Raw genomic sequence first — 20,779 nt, forward strand, 5'->3', positions numbered from 1 at the left:
TCACACCTGAAGTGGGACATACCACGCGTATCCTGGCCAAATTCAAGATGTAAAATTTATGATTCAGGCAGGCTTCATAAAACACTTTGGAGTTTCTAACCTGAACCATAACACTGGCAAATACAGGGGGAACCCCTCAGGCAGAGATTGGCCTTTCATTGTACTTTGCCTTTCTCAGGGAACAGATAGATGTCTTCATTTTGCTGATAACACTATGACAACATCAGGTAGGAAGTTATGAATAATGACTGAATCAGTGCTGGCAGATATAGACAGAGATCAGCCAAAGCAGATCAACTTCAGTACTAAGATGAGTATCTTTAAGACAGAGATAGATAGGTTCTTGATTAATAAGGGGATCAGAGGTTATGAGGAAAAGGCAGGAGAATGGGGATGAGAAAAGTATCAGCCACAATTGAATGGTGGAGCAGACTCGATGGGCCGAGTGGCCTAATTCTGCTCCTATGTCTTATGGTCTTATGGAAAATCAAGGCAATTACAGATAACGCAAAAATTTCCGCATTATATAATGATGATCACAATTCAAAAGCCACTCAATGACTTACTATCCACCCCAAGGTTGGCGAGAACAGAGTTTGACGTTTTCAAGAGTTGTGATTGTTTTCAATTCGATATGTATTGGCCGTATATAAAGTCAAACAACGAAATAAGTCACCCAGACCTCTTGAGTTAACAAGCAAGGAGTTTGTTTTAATTGTTAAAAACTCACTCAGATAACAGCAGAAGATTTATTAAAATGGCAAAACACGTCCCAATTCCCAAGACACACATTTGCATATGGAGAGGAGGTGGAAGTGGTAACAGTTAAAGTTCAGAAGAAAAAATATATACTCTCCAATGTTCCCTTGGGTGGACTGTTATGGCTGATGTAAACTGGTTGTTGTTTTGGAGACAGACTTTTTAAAAACTGTAATCTCTCTTTTTCCAAAATGGGTGCTCTGACACCTGGAGTTCCTTTTGATTAAAATTCTCTAATTCTGTGATGTCTTCCAAAATGTAACAGGATACTTGAGCAGAGGGAGAGAGAGGCGATGTTACATTCTACAGTCATCTTCTTGATAGTACTGATGCCTTCTACAGACTCCTTTGCTGTAACAAACAGAGAAGCTTATAATCATAAGTATTCACAAGTGGGGTTCCGGCCATGTGACAGTTAGCTATTGGTAATCAATGGAGGACAATCCATATTAACAAAGGAGCTTCTTTCTCCCATTGTCAAAGCTGTCAAAATGCCATCAAAGCAGATAAGAGGTCCTTAGCATCCTCCCTGCATTATGAGTTTTGTTGGTCCTTCTTTGTTCCTGGCAGCTTCATGGATTCGAGTGGCCTGTTGTCCTTATATTTTGCAGAGAGTTCAGACAATGTCAGATGTGAAGTCCATCAAGGAAATGCCTAGACACGCCCCCTGGTAATCTGCTGTCAGGGGCTGCCAAACTTGGCCAATTTGTGGAACATGGGGGGAGGGGGGTATTTTCCGCTCCCTTTTTAGTTGGTGGGATTAGCGACGGGAGTGGAAAATCTCACAAGAGGTCCAATTGTATTTCACGCTAACGTAAAAGTGTTACCCAATTGTCCCTGCTCTACCACAATTGACATAACAGCATTCCCAATGTTCAATGACAGGATCATCGTTATAATACATTTATATCTCATTATCATTGATACGATTGAATCATCCCAGCTCATAAGAAAATCCATTCATGTAAGTGTCAGACCGGTGTGAATTATGACTGGTCTCCCACAGCGTGCGCCTGACAGGCAGTCCTTCCAGAGGAGCTCAGGTGAGTGCATCACTCAAGGGAAGAGGGTCAAGCCTGGGCGCTACGCAGGCAGTGCTGGGGAGGGGTGTTGCATCGGGGGGGGGCATTCCATATGAACTTTTGTGCACTGGGGCATCCTCTTAAAAATGGGTCCCCAATCTTTAAAAACCTAAGTTGCCCCAGTGGGGCAGGGCCAGCCTGACATAGTGGGACCCGGAACTTAACATTATTTTCAATGTTCCCAAACATAGAGTCATAGAACCCTACAGTGCAGAAGGAGGCCATTCGGCCCATTTGGTTTGATTTATTATTGTCTCATGTATCAGTATACAGTGAAAAGTATTGTTTCTTGCGCGCTATACAGACTAAGCATACCGCACTTAGAGAAGGAAAAGAGTTTTATTATTTATTAGTGTCTCAAGTAGGCTTACATTAACACTGCAATAAAGTAACTGTGAGAATCCCTTAGTCTCCACACTCCGGCGCCTGTTCGGGTACACTGAGGGAGAATTTAGCATGGCCAATGCACCTAACCAGCACGACTTTGGACTGTGGGAGGAAACCGGAGCACCCAGAGGAAACCCACGTAGACAAGGAGAGAACATGCAAATTCCCCACAGACAGTGACCCAAGCCGGGAATCGAACCCGGGTCCCTGGCGCTGTGAGGCAGCAGTGCTAACCACTGTGCCACCATGCCGCCCCCAACATTCGGGGCGGGGACAGCTGCCGTTCATGCCACCGTCTTCAACGCCACTTTTCCCGCCCCCGCTATCGTACTCTGCAGGAAAAATACGGGAAAAATTCTGCCCAACGTCCTTACGGTGCTAGATTTTCCTTTCCTTTCCGAAAGCAATCCAAAGGCATTACACTGTCTAATAAAACCGATGATTAACATTCCACATTGCACACGACACATCATTGTGATCGGATATAGAAGCAACTTCTTCCTTTTCATCAAAAACGGACAAGGAATGGGCTGTCCAGCATCATTTATTGTGTAACTATGAAAATAATGTGACCTAGAAGCTGCTTATGTGTCTACAGATGGAGGGTGCACTTAACAAAATACAGAGCAGTGAGCAGTGAAGGAGCTGTAAAAGGGCAGCAAATAGCTTTATTAATGAACCCATTGTGGGTCATAAGCTGCTTATGCGGCTAGTTAAAAGGATACACTTAGATGTAATTAGCAAAATAAGCAATATGAAATATATGATTGCAAAAATAGAATATCATGATACTTCCTGTTTCCACCGCATGCATTTTTCACAAAATTACGTTGTATTAAAATGCACCTTACTTATATAATGACGACAAGAATGAATGTTTAAAGTTTTAAAGTTCATTTATTAGTGTCACAAGTAGGCTTACATTAACACTGCGATGAAGTTACTGTGAAAATCCCCTAGTCGCCACGCTCCGGCGCCTGTTCGGGTAACACTGCGGGAGAATTTAGCATGGCCAATGCACCTAACCAGCACGTCTTTCAGACTGTGGGAGGAAACCGGAGCACCCGGAGGAAACCCACGCAGACACGGGGAGAACGTGCAGACTCCACACAGACAGTCACCCAAGCCAGGAATTGAACCCGGGTCCCCGGCGCTGTGAGGCAGCAGTGCTAACCATTGTGCCACCATGCCAGCAATGTACTGAAATACTGAGTTTTACCAAACGAGTATATTCAATAATCACACAGATTACAGGTTATTTAGACAATTTGGAATGATTATGCTTCACGATGTTTCTGATAATCTTGGAAAAGGACTGATATTGAGAGATTCTGTCTGAATCATAGGATGTCGGACTAACGGATAAATCAGGGCCGAGTGGGACTTCCGCCCCTCACTGTGGAGGATGTCCCACCAGCTGGAGTTGTGTAAAAATATTCAACTCTTGTCTGGTTCTTTTGTCACTTACTGTCCTCTGGTGATGCACCTTTCTACCATTGAAAATAGTCCCATATTTACATGATCAAAACCCTTCATATTTTGAACACCTTTATTAAATCTCCCCAGAACTTTCTCTGCTCTAAGAACAACTCCAAAGAACAATGCCAACCTTTGCTAGTCTCTCCAGATATCATTCCAGTAAATGCTGCGAGGGTGGTTTCTAGAATCTAGAACCAGGGGACACCATTTCAAAATAAGAGGCCTCCCGTTTAAGACAGATTGAGGAGGAATTTCTTCTTTCAGAGGGATGTTTGTCACTGGAATTCGCTTCCACTGACGAGTGAAGGCTGGGTTGTTGAATATATTCAAGGCTGAATTGGACAGAGGTTTGATTTGATTTGATTTGATTTAATTTGTTATTGTCACATGTATTAACATACAGTGAAAAGTATTGTTTCTTGCGTGCTATACAGACAAGGCATACCGTTCATACTGAAGGAAAGGAGAGTGTGCAGAATGTAGTGGTATAGTCATAGCTAGGGTGTAGAGAAAGATCAACTTAGTGCAAGGTCGATCTGTTCAAAAGTCTGATGGCAGCAGGGAAGAAGCTGTTCTTGAATCAGTTGGTACGTGACCTCAAACTTTTGTATCTTTTTCCCGACGGAAGAAGGTGGAAGAAAGGATATCCAGGGTGCATGGGGTCCTCAATTATGCTGGCTGCTTTGCCGAGGCAGCGGGAAGTGTAGACAGAGTCAATGGATGGGAGACTGGTTTGTCTGATGGATTGGGCTACATTCATGACCTTTTGTAGTTTCTTGCAGTCTTGGGCAGAGCAGGAGCCATAACAAGCTGTGATACAACCAGAAAGAATGCTTTCTATAAAAGTTGGTGAGAGTCGTAGCTGACACGCCAAATTGCCTTAGTCTCCTGAGAAAGTAGAAGCATTGGTGGGTTTTCTTGACTATAGTGTCAGCATGGGGGACCAGGGCATGTTGTTGGTGATCTGGACACTTACTTGAAGCTCTCCATCATTTCTACTTCGTCCCCATTGATGCAAACAGGGGAATGTTCTCCACTACACTTCCTGAAGTCGTTTTGGCCTTACAAAAGAATTGATGGTGATGGGTAGCAGGCAGAAAGTCAAGTTGAGGCCACAATCCTTGATCTTATTAAGCGGTGGAGCAGGTTTGATGGGCCAAATATCCCTGTTCCAATTTCTTATGATCTTATGAACCTTAATCTGCCCTGCTTCTCACTAAGGTCTTGATACCTTTACTAAAGTGTGGCGCACAGAATTGGTGACAATATTCTAACTGGAGCGCATCTAGATTTTTATAAAGATTTAACATAACTTGTTTATAAAACCAAGCATTCCAACTTGTTTCAAAAATATTTTCGACTTGTCCTGCCACATTCAAAGATACGTGTGTGTGTACAACGCCAGGTCTCTGTTTCTGCACCTCCTTTCAAAGTGCACCATTTAGTTCACATTGCCTTTCTTCATTCTGCCGACCGAAATGCATAATTTCATGCCTCTCTTCATTAAAGTTCATTTGTCATGTGTTTTCCTACTCCACCAGTCTGTCTCTATTCTAAGTTAAAATGTATTTATTGGTGTCATAAGTAGCTTACATTAACACTACAATGAAGTTACTGTGAAAATCCCCTAGTCGCCACACTCCGGTGCCTGTTCGGGTACACTGAGGGAGAATTTAGCACGGCCAATGCACCTAACCAGCACGTCTTTCGGACTGTGGGAGGAAACCGGAGCACCCGGAGGAAACCCACGCAGACACAGGGAAAACATGCAAACTCCACACCCGACCCTGGCAGTTTACTACATTTCTGAGTTTATTTGCATGGCAATGTATCAGTAGAAAGAACCTATGGAAACCAAGTTGCTTTCAGCATTCAGCCTCTTTATTTATCATGAATTCTATAATGCGCACTGCGGACGTATAGCTGCTATGACTGTTCGTTAAACATAAAAAATGTATATTTTTCCTGAGCTAAAATAAGATTTGTAGTTGACAGTTGGGCTGCCAACTAATTTCCATGACTTTCCAAGCACAGCTACACAACACAAGTGGTGTTAGTGTTCTAGGGAGCATTACTGAAAGTAAATATAATTGCAGCTCTTGACGGTGAAGACCTGAGCTAAAGTTCCCAAGGTCACTGCAGCACTGGATTCAGTACATATGGAAGAGCATTTAATCATAGAATCCCTACAGTGCAGAAGAAGGCTCTTTGGCCCATCGAGTCTGCACTGACTCTGAAAAGGCATCTTACCCAGGCCCACTTCCCCGCCCTATCCCCATAACCCTGCACATTTCCCATGGCTAATCCATCTAACCTACACATCTTTGAGACACAAAGGGGCAATTTAGCATGTCCAATCCACCTAACCTGCACATCTTTGGACTGTGGGAGGAAACCAGAGCACCCGGAGGAAACCAACACAGACACGGGGAGAATGTGCAAACTCCACACAGACAGTGACCCGAGGCCAGAATTGAACCCAGGTCCCTGGAGCTGTGAGATAACAGTGCTAACCACTGCGCCACCCCATTTGATCGGTTTGTACCAACTGGGCGCAAATTATCACTGATGCAGAGCTGAGAGGGAAACTGGGCATAGGAACATAGGAATTAGGCGCAGAAGTAGACAAATTCAGTTCTTTGAGCCTGCTCCGCCATTTAATCAGATCATGGCTGATCTCTCCCTGGTCTCAAACCCACCTCCCCACCCGTTCCCCACATCCCTTATCTTTCTTTTTATTAGAAATTTATCTATCTCCTTCTTGAAACCATTCAATGATTCAGACTCCACCGCGCTATGGGGCAACAAGTTTCACAAATTCACCACCCTAAGCGCAAAGTAGTTCCTCCTCATCTCAGTTTTAAATCTGCCACCTCTCAACTTATACCTGTGACCTCTTGTTCGAGATTACCCCATAACGGAAAACATTTTGTCTACATTTACTTTATCAATCCCTATTAAAACTTTATATATCTCGATCAGATCCTCTCTCATCCTTCTAAACTACAGTGAATATAAGCCCAAGCTGTTTAATCTCTCCTCATACATCAACCCTTTCATCTCCAGAATCAATCTGGTCAACCTCCTCTGAACTGCATCCAATGCCACCACTTCCTTCCTTAAATAAGGACACCAAAACTGGACACAATACTCCAGAGGTGGTCTCACCAACACTATACAATTGCGACAACTTTTATACTGCAAAGTACTTTTATACTGCAGTCTACTTTTATATAAATGCCAACATCTGGAATGCGCTGCCTGGGAGAGTGGTAGAGGCGGGTTGCCTCACATCCTTTAAAAAGTATCTGGATGAGCACTTGGCACATCATAACATTCAGGGCTATGGACCAAGTGCTAGCAGATGGGATTAGGTGGGTGCTCAGGTGTTTCTAATGTGTCGTTGCAGACTCGATGGGCTGAAGAGTCTCTTCTGTGCTTTATGATTCTATGATTCTATGATTCCATTTGCTTTTTTTTATTACATGCTGCACCTGCATGCTGACTTTCTTTGATCTTTATGTCCTCTGCACTGCCTGCTTTCCCACCTATTTTAGTATCATCTGCAAATTTTGCTACATTACACTCTGTCCCTGCTTGCAGATCATTTATATAGATTGTAAACAGTTGAGGTCCGAGAACTGACCCCTGCGGCACCCGGCTAGTTACATTTCACCAGACAGAGAAGGACCCATTTATCCCGACCCTCTGCTTTGTGTCAGTCAGCCAATCCTCAATCCAATCCCAGGACTCTAATCCCCAACCCCCTGCGATCTCACCTTCTGGATCAGTGTTTTAATGAGGCACCTTGTCAAATGCCTTCTGGAAGTCTAGATATAGCCACATCCACAGGTTCAGGGCAGCAAGGATCATGAGCCTGTAACACATAATTCTCAATTTTATCCCCATTTAAATTAGTGGAAGGAAAACCAGCAGCATGCAGTTGAAAGTGTGTAAAAATAAACATACAAGGTTGAATGTAAATATCTTATTTAATACATATAAAAAATACACATAGCAATATTTATGCTGTGGCTACTTCAAGGCCTTGACCCAGTGGAGACATTATCTCATTAACCTTCCATAAGAAGACACAGTGAATCAGTCAAGTGATTAGAGGAAGATCATTTCGGATGAATAGTTTGTGTTATGGAGGTACCGGAATGAGAAAAAGTGCCAAGCCATAAGTGGTATCCAGATAACCGATTTCAAACATCCTGAAGAATTAAGGTTTAATAATCAAACTTTTTTGTACCTTGAAACAAAGTGTGGTGACTGTCCCTTTAAGGGCAACAACAGCAGATTGAGGGTCACTTGGCCTGGGGGGCCAATTGGGACTCAGAGTAGGGTCATCTCCCCAATCTGGTGTGTTGTCTTAAAGGAACAATCACCACACAAAGGCTTTTTAATATCAACAGGATTGCAGGCAGGGTGCTTTCAATGTCTGAGTATTACCGAGAAAAAACACTTGTGCAAGGAAATAAGGAATTGCCTCAAATGATTCAACAAGTTAGGTGAGTCAGGGAGCCTCAGGACATTACTGCAGGAGTTTATCAAAGAACCATCTTCTGCTGCTTCATCAGTAACCTTCATAATGAAAGAGCTCATGTCAGAATCTAGATAACATCCAGGCCTGGACCTAAAAGTGGCAGCCAACATTAGCATCAACCATCATTGTATAAAAAGCATCCTTTCTGGTTGTATCACAGCTTGGTCTGGGCTCCTACTCTGACCAAGGCTGCAAGAAACTACAAAGGGTTGTGAACATAGCCCAGTCTATCACGCAAACCAGCCTCCCATCAATGGACTCCATCTATACTTCCCGCTGTCTCAGCAAAGCAGCCAGCATAATTAAGGAACCCACACACCCTGGACATACTCTCTTCCATCTTCTTCCATCGGGAAAAAGGTGCAAAAGTCTGAGGTCACGTACCAATCGACTCAAGAACAGCTTCTTTCCTGCTGCCATCAGACTTTTGAATGGACCTACCTTATATTAAGTTAATCTTTCTCTGTACGCTAGCTATGATTGTAACACTACATTATGCACCCTCTTCTTTCCTTCTCCTCTATGTACTCTATGAAGGGTATGCTTTGTCTGTATAGTGCACAAAAAACAATACTTTTCACTGTATACCAATACATGTGACAATAATAAAATAAAATCATTGAGGTTACCAGGAGTTTGGACTGGGTCAAGACCATGTTTACAAGATAAGGGGAGAGGCTGGATGCTCTGCAACAAGTTTACCCAGGAGAGAGGCAGAGAGTGAACCTGGCTGGAGAACGCATCATGGACAGTGAGGATATAGAGAAAGCAGGGATCAGGGCCTAGGCTTTACCCGGGAGAGAAGCAGAGAGTGAACCTGGTGGGGAACGCACCATGGACAGTGAGGATATAGAGAGAGCAGAGATCAGGCCTATACTTTACCAGGGAGAGAGGCAGAGAGTGAACCTGTCTGGGGAACGCACCATGGACAGTGAGGATATAGAGAGAGCAGAGATCAGGCCTATACTTTACCCGGGAGAGAAGCAGAGAGTGAACCTGGCTGGGGAACACACCATGGACAGTGAAGATATAGAGAGAGCAGAGATCAGGGCCTGGGCTTTACCCAGGAGAGAGTCAGAGTCACTGTCACTGCTTCAGCTGCACAACACCAGCTTTGAATGGAAATAATCAACCAGTGATACCACAGGAAAGTCGTGAATTAATTGGTTGGTGAGTTATGGCAATTGGGAACTATGTGTAAAGTGCTGAAATTGAGTATAACATAAAATATTTACACATCCTGTAATTATCTAGCTTAAAATAGTCAAGAGACTTAAATTGCTGACATTGTACAAAAGAAGGCTAACAACCTGCAACTATTAGTGATTGTAAGATTTTATTAGTACTGGTAAGTCTAACTGCAGTACTGAGATTTATTGGGAAGGGAAGGGTTTAGTAGTTACAAATAAATTAAAATTATTAACTAATTAACATATAAAACAGTGAAGAGAGAGCAGAGAGTTTACAGATAAACCCTAAAAGTGACATCACAAGAGTCCCGTAGGTGAATTTGGTAATTACAGATCTTTCCGGACTCACACAGCGGAGATGATTGGTGAGTTATTATATTAGACCATACAGTCGTGAACACTTTATATAAAGACAAGTGCAAGCTCGGACATGTGGAATGTGTATCCTGCGGGATGTGGGAAGTCATGCAGGCACAAAGTGCCCTCGCTGGCTACATCTACAGTGTGGTGAACCATTGTTGGTTACCACCAGGAGTGCTGAGCCATGGTTTGGCCAGCACTATGAGTCTGTAGATATGTTACTGTTGGGGTTAGGGTTGGGCTGTTCTACCTGGTAATATAGTCCTATGGTACACTCCAGTTGGCTCCGCCTTCCGGGAGAGGTATAAAGGTCACTGCTCTGCCTGGTGACCCTTTAGTCTGGGATTGTATATTGTATATAGTAGCTCCGTTATTGTTGGTAATAAAAGCCTTTATTTCCCGGGTACATCCTGCCTCCTGTGTGATTTATCGCGCATCATACAGGAAGTGTCATCAGCTGCAGAAGCTCGCGAAAACCAGATTGCGGAACTCAAACGGCAACTGGAGTCACTATGGTGCATCTGCAAGGTTGAGGATTACACGGATAGCACATTTAGAGGGGTGGTAAGACCTTAGCTAAAATGTACATAGGTAGCGAGGGAATGGATTACTGCCAGACTATCTAAGAGAAACATCCAGGTAGTGCAGGAATCCCCTGAGGTTATCTCACTGTCCAACCACATTTCCATTTTGGATATTGGTGAGTGAGATGGTTCCTCAGAGGAATGGCGAAAGAGACAGGTTTGCGACACAACAGTGGCTCAGATTCACAGGAGGGGAGGTGGAAGGTGGAAGTGCTATGGTGGTAGGGGGGTTCCATAGTTTGGAGAGCGGGCACTGATCTCTGATGTGCCTCCAGGATGGTATGTTGCCTCCCTGGTGCCAGGGATGTCACAGGGAAGCTGCGGGACATTTGTTGGGGGAGGGCCAGGGATCGTTGCTTACATTGGGCCCAATGACAAAGGTATTAAAAGGGATGAGGTCCTGGAGGCAGGTAATGGGGAGTTAGGAAGGAAATTGAATTGTGAGAGGGAAAAAGGGACAGGATGGACACTCCTCTCTGCTGCCCGATCGAGGTCGTTCATGATGTTGCGGCAGTGGCAGTCGGTCCTCGGCGTCAGTGCACGGGCTCTGACAGCGCAGCCACCGCATTCCAGGCTGCATTGCTAACCCGACTCCTGGGTCATCTGCCCTCCTGGGGGTACAGGATGGCACTTCTCTCCCCCATGGTGAACCGGTGGGGCTGGTCTGGGCAGTGCCATCTTCCTGGCGTGACTGACTGAGGGTGCATCATTAGTGTTAAAATGCAGCACCCTCCCTCTGCTTAACCGCACACAACTGCAGCCCTTGGGGTGAGTCACACTCCAGGAGCCTCCTTGATGGCGTGATTCGCATGGAGGCTCTTTCAGTGCATTAAGTGTCGAAAGATTGCGATGCGGAGCGCGCCTGAGAGACTGGCGCGGTTCACGCCATCATTCCCGCCAATTTAACTCATTTTGGGACCCATTATTTGACTTAAATTGATAAGGCACCAGGACCGAATAAGATGCCTCCAAGGATACTGGGGGAGGAGAATGGAAATGTCAGAGGTAGTTGTGGTAATCTTCCAGTCTTCCTTAGACACAGGTAGTCACGGAGAAAAGACAGACCGGTCAGTTTGACTTCAGTGGTGGGGAAGCTTCTGGAAACTCCTCAATTTGGGTCAAAGTCAATCGTCACTTAGACAGGTGCAAGGTAATTAAGGAAAGCCAGCATGGAATCATTGAGGAAAAATCATGTTGAACTCACTTGCTGGAGCTTTTTGAGGAGGTAACAGAGAAGGTTGATAAGGGCAATGCAGTTGATGTGGTGTATGTGGATTTTCAAAGACATTTGATAAAGTGCCACGCAACAAGACCTGTGAACAAAATTCTACATCATGGAAAAAAAGAGAAAGTAGGCACTTGGATGAAGTGACAGGAAGAGAGATCAGTGATAAATGGGTTTTTTTCAGATTGGAGGGAGGTTTGTTAGTGGAGTTCCCCAGGGGTCAGAGTTGAGACCTTTGCTCTTCCCGATGCATGACTGCAGTGTGCAGAGCACGATTTCAAAATCTGCGGCTGATACGAAGATTGGAAGCGTGGTCAACTGTGATGAGGATAGCTTTGCATTGATAGCCCCTGTAAATAAATAAGTACATTAGGCCACCAGTTAATATGCCCAGGTTGCTAAACTTGCATTCATCCATTATCACCCAGAACTGAACGTTAGCTGCAGGAAAGGTCATACAAACATACCCTTTTGTAAATTGCGGCAATCCCACCCAACCTCACTGTTCAGAGCGGGATGGTAATGTCCTGGAGTGGAATTGGGTCCCACTTGACAGTTGAGATCTGCACGTGACCGTCTGGTCCATCTAAGAAGGAGTTCTTTTGGTTTGTGCCTGGAATGGGTGTGAATTTGGCATTTCCCGCACCCTCACTGTTGAACCACTATCAGATTCTGGGCATCATTACAAGGGCGACACGGTGGCACAGTGGTTAGTGCTACTGCCTCACAGCGCCAGGGACCTGGGTTCGATTCCCAGCTCGGGTCACTGCCTGTGCAGAGTTTGCATGTTCTCCCTGTGTCTGCGTGGGTTTGCTCCGGGTGCTCCGGTTTCCTCCCACAGTCTGAAAGAGGTGCTGGTTAGGGTGCATTGGCCATGCTAAATTCTCCCTCAGTGTACCCGAACAGGCGCCGGAGTGTGGCGACTAGGGGAATTTCACAGTAACCTCATTGCAGTGTTAATGTAAGCCTATTTGTGACTAATAAATAAACTTTGAAAACTTTATTTTTGTCAATGACTTGCAGACGCCAAACAAGCGCGACAACTCGCTGCTCTTCCAAAGTGAAAAACTGGTCGGTTGTGACACAGCCATCTGGAAAGCACAGCCCACTGAAGCTGGGAGCGGGCGCCATGGGGAAGAGCGGTGCTGTGACCAAGCAGGCAGCAGGAGATTTCTGTGCAGTCCAAAGCAGTTCACCTGTTCCTCCTGGCCCCAGAAAAGTCTTAACCTTGCCTCAGGGAGAGGCCCGCTGTGATCCCATCATGGACAGCTAGCTCAGCCTTTCAATGCCCAGAGAGATGCACGTTCGGCCTGCTCCCTTTGAAAATTGCAATCAGGCCAACTTGACAGAATTAAAGAGCCGTTCAGTTGGTTTGGGTGAGAATGCTGATGCTCATTTAAAAGTGGGTTCAGTGGATTCAGGGTGGCACGGTGGCACAGTGGTCAACATTAGTGCCTCACAGCGCCAGGGACCCGGGTTCAATTCTGGCCTAGGCTGTCTGTGTGGAATCTGTACATTCTCCCCGTGTTTGCGTGGGTTTCCTCCGGGTGCTCCGGTTTCCTCCCACACTCCAAAGATGTGCGGGTTAAGTGGATTGGCCATGCTGAATCGCCGCTTAGTATCAAGGGGGGGTAGCAGGGTAAATAGTGGGGTTACGGGGACAGGGCCTGGGTGGGATTGTTGTCAGTGCAGGATCAATGGGCCGAATGGCCTCCTTCTGCACTGTAGGGATTCTATGACTCTATGAATCAAACGGGTGCATGTTTTTGAGGTGACTCTTAGGTCAGCCATGATCTTATTAGATGGTGGAGAAGGCTCAAGGGGCTGAATGGCCTGATCCTGCTCCTTGTTCATATGTACCTGCCAGACTTTCAACCTCCAGTCTCCGATTTTTCAAGTGAGCGGTTAGCAGTTGATAGATTCCACCCCCCCAACCCAATATCTAATCTCAGTGAATCACCATTCAAATGGTGTGCATTTGTGAACATGATCTGGTCCGGTCAGACGGTTTATAAAACAGAATAAGGGGGCACATTGACTATCAGACTAGGGCGGGGGCAGATCGGGGCACAGTGGGGATTGCTGACGACAGTGAGAGTGATGGGGGTGGGCCAGGACGAGACTCAGGGGTGCTGGTGAATGTGAGAGTGGGGAGACAGAGGGACTTGGAGGCTGGTTACCAAGAAACCTGAGGATTCAAAGCTGCAGTCCTCATGTCCAGCCGCTTCTCCAAGGGTTCCAGAGCCACCTGGTGGCCAATGGCACAAATAACAAATGGGCACAAAGAAGATGAGACACCAGGAAGATTCCCAGAGCTCTGACAGCTTTAGAAATACGGGACAAATGCACCTCCCCCCTCCCCCCCACCCCACCCCCACCCCCTCAAGGAGGAACAACACGGGACAATTGACAAAATTACAGGACAATCCCATCCAGGTCACCTTGCAAAAGGAAGCTCGACCGGGTGGATGTGGAGTGGATGTTTCCTCTTGTGGAAGAATCTAGAACTAGGGGTCACTGCTTAAAAATAAAGGGGTCACCCATGGGATGAGGTGAAATGTTTTCACTCAGGGAGTCAATGAGTCTTTGGAATCCTCTTCCTGAAAAGCCAGTGGAAGCAGAGACTTTGAATATTTTTAAGGCAGAGGTGGATAGATTCTTGGTAAGCAAAGGGAGTGATGGGTCTTTTTCCCAGGGTGGAAGAGTCAATTCCTAGGGGGCACAGATTTAAGGTGCGAGGGGCAAGGTATAAAGGAGATGTACGAGGCAAGTCTTTTACACAGAGGGTGGCGGGTGCCTGGAACTCGCTGCCGGGGGAGGGAGTGGAAGCAGATACAATAGTGACTCTTAAGGGGCGTCTGGACAAATACATGAATGAGATGGGAATAGAGGGATATGGTCCCCGGAAGGGTAGGGGGTTTTAGTTCAGTCGGGCAGCATGGTCGGTGCAGGCTTGGAGGGCCAAAGGGCCTGTTCCTGTGCTGTAATTTTCTTTGTTATCAAGGGTAGGCGGGAGACAGATTTGAGGTTACTCTTAGGTCAGCCATGATCTTATTAAATGGTGGAGAAGGCTTGAGGGGCTGAATGGCCTGCTCCTGCTCCTTGTTCATATGTACCTGCCAGACTTTCAACCTCCAGACTCCTGTTTTTCAGGTGAGCGGTTAGCAGATTTCCCTCCAGTATCTAATCTCAGTGAATCACCATTCAAATGGTGCGCACTTGTGAGCATAATCTGGAGCAATATCCTCCCAACGTTATCCTTATCATCTCTCGTTATTAATTCTCACTCCTGAAGATTTCAATACAATTGCAGTGGCCCCAGTTTACTTCTGTCTGAAGCTTTCATTTTTGGCAAAATTGGCAAACTATGCACCTTTGGAAGGCAGGGTAAGGGGCGATTCTCCAAACTGTGCTGGTGGGGGTAGCCCACACACCTTAGCTGATTCACTGGGGTCAGCCGACAATCCTCCAGCCTACGGACCCCTAGTCCACAGGGAGCTGCATACTCACTGCACTCAGACCAAGGGTTGCTGCTTTCAGAGAAAAGAAATGTAGCCACAGGGAGGTAAGTGACCAGGTGAGAGGGGAGGTTTCTTGCTGCCGTCCTCAGAGGCAGAAAATAGAAAATTAAAACTATTTGACAGCGTAATGGAAAATTTTAACATAAAGAATAAAGCAGACCACAGGTCAGGATGGCCAAGCTTGGGCTAGTTCAATAAGGAGGAACTAAAATGATTAAAACTCAAGGTTGAGCAGCTGCACAAGGGGGCGGTTGAGAAACTGCAGAAGCGAGGAGACTGATTAAAACTGGCTGAATGAGGAAGATAAGGAAAATACAGCAAAGGAAGGAAAACAACTCCCCAATACGGAATGAAAAAGTACTGATATTGTATTAGCTCATTACTGCCTGTGTGTGTCTGTGTACACAGTAAGAAGTTTAACAACACCAGGTTAAAGTCCAACAGGTTTATTTGGTAGCAAAAGCCACACAAGCTTTCGGAGCTGCAAGCCCCTTCTTCAGGTGAGTGAAGAAGGGGCTTGCAGCTCCGAAAGCTTGTGTGGCTTCTGCTACCAAATAAACCTGTTGGACTTTGACCTGGTGTTGTTAAACTTCTTACTGTGTTTACCCCAGTCCAACGCCGGCATCTCCACATTGTGTCTGTGTAGCCAGGCTAGTAAAATAGGTATAAAGACTGTCGTTTGCTGTACTCGGGCGCGCCTTCCCCCCACTCTCTCAAGTGGCTGGAGGAACGTGACCTCTGCAGAGTAAAATAAACGTTGTTCCTACCCATGACTGACTGTCTCTGAATCCTATTTTTCCACCACAACAGCTTTACCGAATGTTTTAAATAAATGATATAGACAATTAACACCCCTGAACCTTGCCCCTCACCTGGTTTGATTCCCCCCTGACCCTCCCAAACTCTCACTCATTCTGAAACCCCACACTCCCTCCCCTGGTCTGGACCTTCCCCTTTCTCCCAGTGTAGAGTAAAAATAAACTGTCTCCAATGAGTGGAGTCAGGAACCAGAAGGAACGGATTTACAGGAAAAAAAACCCAGGGGCAATATGAAGAAAAATCTGCTAACGCAACAAATGCTTAAGAATCATTCATTGAATGATTACATAACCTCCTGGTTCCCTAGTGTCAGATTTAGGGGAGTGCCCCAATGATGTGCTGGGGATTCCCTCTTGGAAGTTCCCACATAAAGGTTTACCTGGCAATTGTCCAGAAACGCTGACTTCCCCTGGACAATTGCGATACCTGGGAACCATCCGACATTTCAATCACCAACTTTGGGTGGTTCTTCTAGTTTTGCGCTCATAGATACCCTGGAAGAGTTAGAAAGAAAAAGAGGAGTTCTGACTTCAGAGTAAATATTCTGTAGATCTAGACTGGCCCCAATTGGGACAACACCTGCATCCTGACCCCCAGGAGACACCCCAGTGGAACCCCACACCGTCCCAAACCCACCCAGACACTGGACAATCCCTTCCCCCTATACGATTCCCCCCTCCCCCGCCGCTACAACCCCCCATCCCCTACTCTCTCCTGGTGTGACCCCCTGAGCCTTGCCCCTCACCTGGTTTGAACCCCCTAATTCCCCAAACTCTCACCCAGTCTCACCCAACTCTCATCAACACTCCCTCTTCTGGTCTGAATCTCCCCCTTTCTCCCAGTCTGACCCACTGAACACCACCTCCCCCCCTTCCCCACCCATTACCTTCCCTCCACAGGACTCCCCCATCCCCCAAACACCCACAGAACCACCCCCCCCTGCCCATCCCCCCAACCCCCTTTTCCCCCACCCCGCCACATAGGCAGTAGAATTGAGGTATCGTCACTAAACTAGTAATCCAGGGACCCCGGGTAATGCTCTGAGGACCCGGATTCAAATCCCACCATGGCAGATGGGGAAATTTGAATTCAATAAAGTCTGGAATTAAAAGTCTGACAATGAAACCATTGGCGATTGTCATAAAAACCCATCTAGTTCACTGTTCCTAATCCTCTTTAGGGAAGGAAACCTACTGTCCTTACCTGGCCTGGCCTACACGCGGGCAATATGGTTCACTCTGAAAAGACCCTCTGAAACGGCTGAACAAGACGCTCAGTTCAAGGGCAATTAGGGTTGGGCAATAAATGCTGAGTCAGCAGCGACTCCCCACATTCCATGAATGAACCTAACTCCAGCCCTACCCTCCCCTTCCCTCCCCCACACACCCACCAACCTAATTCCCCTTCCCAACCCCAGGCAGGCACTCCCCAACCAGCCCCCCCGCCCCCCCACCCAGCCCCATCTCCAGACCTGACCTAACCCAATCCCCTGATATCTTGTCCGCTTACCTCTACACTCTCTCCTGGTTTGTCAAGGACCTTTAAACTGGGCTGCCATTGAAACTGATATAGCCAGTGCTGTGTAAGGGGCATGGCTGACTTACCCATGACTGAGCTGCCCTCGACTGCAGGCCCCGGGAGTGCGCTTCTGCACTGCACAGACCCCGCCTGGCCTGAGCCAGCAGGTCAGGGAAGATATGGTAGCAGCTGGAGTTGAAGATAATTAATAAGAGCAGAGTGGCAACGTGACTCAATGGCCACTCCACCGGGAGTTACGGGTCTCTGTTTCCAAAGTGGATTCAAAGGCTAACTCAGAGAGCACTGCACCCGCTAATCCCAATTTCACAGAATCACAGAATACTACAGTGCAGGAGAGGCTCTTCGGCCCATCGAGTCTGCACCGACGCATGAAAGACCCTGACCTGCCCACCTAACCCCAGTTGCCAGCACTCGTCCCATAACCTTGAATGTTATAGCGTGCCAAGTGCGGTGACAATAATCTCTCCCTCAACATCAACAAAACGAAGGAGATTGTCATCGACTTCAAGAAGCGTAAAGGAGAACATGTCCCTGTCTACATCAATGGGGACAAAGTAGAAAGCTTCAGGTTTTTAGGTGTCCAGATCACCAACAAAATGTCCTGGTTCCCCCCATGCCGACACTATAGTTAAGAAAGCCCACCAACACCTCTACTTTCTCAGAAGACTAAGGAAATTTGGCTTGTCAGCTACGACTCTCACCAACTTTTACAGATGCACCATAGAAAGCATTCTTTCTGGTTGTATCACAGCTTGGTACGGCTCCTGCTCTGCCCATGACCGCAAGGAACTACAAAAGGTCGTGAATGTTGCCCAATCCATCAGACAAACCAGCCTCCCATCCATTGACTCTGTCTACACTTCCCACTGCCTCGGCAAAGCAGCCAACATAATTAAGGACCCCACGCATCCCGGACATTCGCTCTTCTACCTTCTTCCTTCGGGAAAAAGATACAAAAGTCTGAGGTCACGTACCAACCGACTCAAGAACAGCTTCTTCTCTGCTGCTGTTAGACTTTTGAATGGACTTACCTTGCACTAAGTTGATCTTTCTCTACACCCTAGCTGCGACTGTAACACTACATTCTGCACTCTCGCGTTTCCTTCTCCATGAATGGTATGCTTTGTCTGTATAGCTCGCAAGAGACAATACTTTTCACTGTGTGTTAATACATGTGACAATAATAAATCAAATCAAAATCAAAAAGTACTTATCCAGGTACTTTTTAAAGGATGTGAGGCATCCCACCTCCACCATCCTCCCAAGCTGGGCATTCCAGACCGTCATCACCCTCTGAGTAAAAAAGTTATTTCCTCAAATCTCCCCTCAATCTCCTGCCCCTAAGTGGGATAGGGGAAAATTAACGCATTGGTGCTCTGGGGGATTGCAAGGAATCTTGAACTGCTTGTCACTTCAGGGAACCTTCCCCTGAGTTTAAGTTTTAAGTTTTCTAAATTTAAGTTTATTTATTAGTGTCACAAGTAGGCTTACATGAAGTTACTGTGAAAATCTCCTAGTGGCCACACTCCGGCACTAACCACTGTGCCACTATGCCGCCCCAGAACAGCTGTCTACCATGACTGGCAAGAGGTGGTAACTGGACTAAACACCGTGGGTGGGATTTTCCAGCCGCTCTCACCCCAATGCCAGAAAATCCCGCCCGAGGTCAACGGACCTTTGCATGGTCCGTGTCCCGCCCACTTCGATTCCCGTAGCGGGCAGGATGGGAAAATTCTGCCCTGTAATATCTGGAAACGAATGCAGGAGAACACAAAACTCTTTCAGGACCTGCCAAGATAAGACGAACCAACAGTGCTATATAGCACAAACCTCAAACAGTGCTGCTAAGACTTGATTAATAATAAATACATTTGTCCCCATCTTTATCCTCATGGCAGTATTGATTCTTCAGGTTTCTAAATTGGTTCGATCGAGTGTAAACCAGCATCATTTTGCATTTAATTCCCATCGCCTTCACTGTTTCCTTCAGTCAGATGACTAGTATCTCACCTCCAACAATAAGTGCAAGGAGCTAATGGACTTGTATGTCACTAAGATCTAGACAATCCAGTCAGCTGCCTCTATCATGATCCTCCCTTTTCCTAGTCGATCTGGCCAAACACTCTGATGCCCCTTTCTGCCCTCGCCCTGAACTCACATCTTTATCCAGTTTCTCTGCTGTCTCCCCTCATTCCACCCATGAGACACACCTCCTTCTCCCTTGAACCTATTCCCACTAAACTGCTGATCACCCAACTCCCTCTCCTGGGTCCCATGTTAACCAATATTGTTCTCATTCTTCTGGTGTTGTCCCTCTCTCCTTTAAATCTACCTCCATCTCCCCTCTCCTCAAAAACCCAACCCTTGACACAACCGACCTTGCAAACCATTTTTTATTCTTCCATGGGATGTGGGCATCACGGCACAGCCAGCATTTGTTGCCCATCCTTCATTGTTTTTGAACTGAGTGGCTTGCTCGACCATTTCAGAGGACAGTTAATTGTTAACCACATTAGCTGTGGCTCTGGAGTCACATATAGGCCAGACCAGGAAAGGACGGCAAATGTCCTTCCCTAAAGGGCTTTAATAGAGGCATAGAGCGATACAGCACGGAAACAGGCCCTTCGGCCCAACCAGTCCATGCCGACCATGGTGCCCTCCCAGCTAGTCCCAATTGCTCCCGTTTGGCCCATATCCCTCGGATCCTTTCCCATCCATGATGTACTTATCCAAATGCTTTTTAAATGTTGCTATTGAACCTGCCTCAACTACTTTCTCTGGCAGCTCATTCCATATACACACCCACCTCTGAATGAACCTCAGGTCCCTTTTAAATCTTTCCTCTCTCACCTTAAACCTATGCCCTCTAGTTTTCAATCCCCCTACCCTGGGAAAAAGACTATGTGCGTTCATCCTATCTATGCCGTCATGTTTTTATACACCACAATAAGGTCACCCCCTCATTCTCCTACATCCCAAGTAATAAAGTCCTAGACTGGCCAACCGCTCCCCATAACTCAGACCCACCAGTCCTGGCAACATCCTCGTAAATCTTTTCTATAAAAGTAGAGTTTCTACAAGAATCAATGATAGTTCCATGATCACCATTGCTGAGCCTAATTTTATAAGCCACATCAATCAAATTAAAATTTCACCAGCTGCCATGGTGGAATTTGAACTCAGGTCCCCAAAGAATTACCCGGGTCTCTGAACTACTAATCCAGCACCATTACCACTATGCCACCATCATCCCTCAAACTACTGACCCATTTATTTCCTCTTCAA

At 46.3% G+C, this 20,779-nt stretch overlaps 1 long non-coding RNA gene across 2 annotated transcripts; it reads right to left on the reverse strand.

Annotated features, from left to right (window-relative positions):
- Window positions 1–692: 692 nt before the first annotated feature.
- Window positions 693–17,588, reverse strand: LOC144495339 (uncharacterized). Of its 2 annotated transcripts, none has more exons than XR_013498228.1 (5): window positions 17,560–17,588; window positions 16,335–16,449; window positions 11,595–11,965; window positions 7,487–7,584; window positions 693–1,110 (listed from the first exon to the last, which is right to left on the reverse strand). It is a non-coding gene; the product is annotated as an uncharacterized LOC144495339 (long non-coding RNA). The 2 variants fall into 2 exon arrangements; XR_013498229.1 differs by having other exon boundaries at window positions 17,465–17,582.
- Between the last annotated feature and the right edge of the window lie 3,191 nt (window positions 17,589–20,779).

This window comes from Mustelus asterias, chromosome 6, assembly GCF_964213995.1.
Source record: "Mustelus asterias chromosome 6, sMusAst1.hap1.1, whole genome shotgun sequence".
In the NCBI taxonomy this organism is placed as follows: Eukaryota; Metazoa; Chordata; class Chondrichthyes; order Carcharhiniformes; family Triakidae; genus Mustelus; species Mustelus asterias.